The sequence below is a fragment of the Theropithecus gelada genome, unplaced genomic scaffold (genome assembly GCF_003255815.1).
Source record: "Theropithecus gelada isolate Dixy unplaced genomic scaffold, Tgel_1.0 HiC_scaffold_2812, whole genome shotgun sequence".
Classification (NCBI taxonomy): domain Eukaryota; kingdom Metazoa; phylum Chordata; class Mammalia; order Primates; family Cercopithecidae; genus Theropithecus; species Theropithecus gelada.
The window spans coordinates 1-2,828 of NW_020259292.1; the positions used below are offsets into that span (position 1 = coordinate 1).

General features: G+C 42.0%; 1 pseudogene; it reads right to left on the reverse strand.

Annotated features, from left to right (window-relative positions):
• Positions 1 to 1,008: 1,008 nt before the first annotated feature.
• On the reverse strand, positions 1,009 to 2,478 carry LOC112617615 (annotated as a pseudogene).
• Between the last annotated feature and the right edge of the window lie 350 nt (positions 2,479 to 2,828).

The window sequence follows — 2,828 nt, forward strand, 5'->3', positions numbered from 1 at the left end:
TATAGTAAAGTTAGAGGCATGTTATGTGGTTCCCAAATATTTGGGAAATTTCCAGGTATCTTTCTGTTATTGATTTCCAATTTAAAAGCATATGGTCAGAGGATACATCGTGTATGACTTGATACTTTTGAATTTATTGAGATTTACTTTAAGGCCCAGAACAGGACCCATCTTGGTGAATGTTCTATGTCCACTTGGAAGGAAACTATCTTCTGTTTTGTCGAGTGGAGTGTTCCATCTGTAACTGCCAATTAGGTCAAGTTGGTTGGTATTGTCGTCCAAGTCTTTCTAATCTGCTGTTAATCTCATCCAGAGTATGTTTTCATATCAGACATTGTAGGTTTCATCTACAGAAGTTTGTTTTCAATCTCTTTTTATGTCTTCTTGTCTTTACTTATTTTTTGTACATATGGAAGACAATTATAATAACTGTTTTAATGTGCTTCTGTACTAACTCTAACGTCTGTGTCATTTCTGGGTCAGTTTCAGTTGGTCGATTATTTTTCTTTTCATGGGTCATGTTTTCCTGTCTCTTTACAAATCTAAATAATCTTTTTTCTGATGCTAGAGATTGTGAATATTATCTTGTTGAGTGGTGGATATTTTTATAATCCTATAAGTGTCTTTGGTTCTGGAACGCAGTTAAAATTATTTGGCAACAGTCTGAGCCTTTTGGTCTTGCTTTCACGATTTGTTTGGCAGGTCCACAGCAGGGTCAGTCTAGGGCTAATTATTCCGCAATACTGAGGAAATAACTTCTGGAACACCCAAACCCCCATGAGTTATGAGCTTTTCCTGTCCAGCTGGTAGAACCGGCACTGTAATTGGCCCTCTGTAAGCACTGGGCAATGTTGCCTCTGGTATTTTCAGGTTGTTCCTTCCCTGTCCTTGGGTAGTTTCTCCATATGATGTACTCAACACTACTCTTTTTTTTTTTTTTAAACCAAAAAACATTTTTTTTTTTTTTCATTAAAAAAAGTATTTAGAACACATAAAACAAGGCAACATTTATTCTTTTTTCTCATCTTCTGGTATGGGATCTGTTGGTGACTCCTCCACTGTTGCGCTGTTGCTCTCCGAGCCAGTGTTACTATCACTGGTTCCTTCCTCTGTCATACTGTCGATCCCCTCCTGCCCACTCTCCTTGTCTTAAGGAGTAGATGTGCCTTCTTCACCGTTCTGTTGGCTCTCTGTCATTTCTTCAAGGTATGTCTCCTCTGTCTCCATTGGAATGTTGGAGAAACATGCCCCTGTTTCTCCACCTTGTTGGAATGGAATCATTCCTGCTGATAGTTGACCTTTTTATTTATTAGGAGAATTCAGCTAAACGTATTATGTAGAAATGATTGACCAGTTAATCGTTACATATAACATGTGGATTATGGTCTGAGTATCTTTAGGAACCTCATTCACACTAGGAAGGGGCACTCTGTTGGAGAATTTTAGTGTTTGAAGAGAACTTGGTATAAAGTAAAAATGTAGTCAGTTAAACTGTGGAGTAAAAGAACATAGACGTACCTGACCAGACAAAAGCTTTCCAAATGTTAGGAGACAGGAAGTAAATAAAGTAGAAAACTTAGAGGCGCTTAGCTTGGTCTGCCGCCTCCTCCCTTTCCTCCTGCCTTTTCCGGGCCTGTTCCTCTGCCTGTGCAATCTCAGCTGCAATTTTCTCCATATCCACTTCTACCTTCAGATCGCACAACCTTTTAAGTTATTGCTAAATGAATCTGTGCGTTCCAGGAATTTCCTCCTCTTCCCCTGGTATTGTTCCTCTATTAGAAGAAGTTCAGCTTCTAGTTTTCACTGATGAACCATTAAGGACTGGATCTGTCGTTTGAGGACCTGCATTCTAGCAGTTGTGACAACTGACCAAATGTCTAGCACCACACTGTCACTAAGGATTTCATTGACGAGGCTGTGGTTTCTCTGGAAACAGGCAGTGGCTGTATGCTTCATTGAAAAGCCATCATTCATAATCACCTGGATCTTCAGCAGCCTGAATGCTCATGTAAGGTTCTCCTTTCTCTATGCGAGACCGTCTCTGTTGACTTTCTTCCTCTAAAGCAGCTTCTGCACAACTTTTTGCATTTATGTAAGCAAGGTACACGGGGGAATTATGACAGGCCTTCATAGATTCATTGTATTCTATCTTTTCTGCTTTGTATTTGTTTAAATATTCTTGTTTTTCTTCATCAGTGAGATCTCGCCACGTGCCACCAATCATCTTGCCAATCTCCCACAACTTGAGGTCAGGGTTGGAAGCCGTGACTTGGTCCCAGACCTTTCTGCTGTACCTCATGTAGGATATCGGCAGCTTCTCTGGTGGCTTTGGTGGTTTTGGAATCATAATACCAGAGGATGCCTGACCCGGCTGTTGGCACCCGGGTTCGCTCCCAGCCTGTAGTTGTTGTGGGCGAGATGACTGCATGGACTGTATCGCACAAACGCTGGTGTGCTGGGCATTTGTTTTGCAGGAGCTGGGGTGGGAGGTGGGGCATAAGGTGGTCTTTTGACATTTTAGAAGATTAAATTCTCAGTTCCTAAGAATGAATCTGAGACACTGCAGGCAGAAAAAGCGCCCGCAGCTCCGGCTTCGCTTCCCTTTGTCCTCTCATCACTACTCTTATGAATACTTGAGAGAGGGCCCTCTGGGGTTCTCCCTTTATGGAAATTTCTCTGTCTAGTACTCTGTCATAGGAATATTGGCCCCATAGATCTTTCCAAAGTACCAGCTCCTTCTCAAGTCAGAGTGTCCTCCAGGATCCATCTCAGTCCGCCCTCTCTGCCCTGTGGTCTGGAAACTCTCCAAAGGCAGTAAGCTGGGGCAA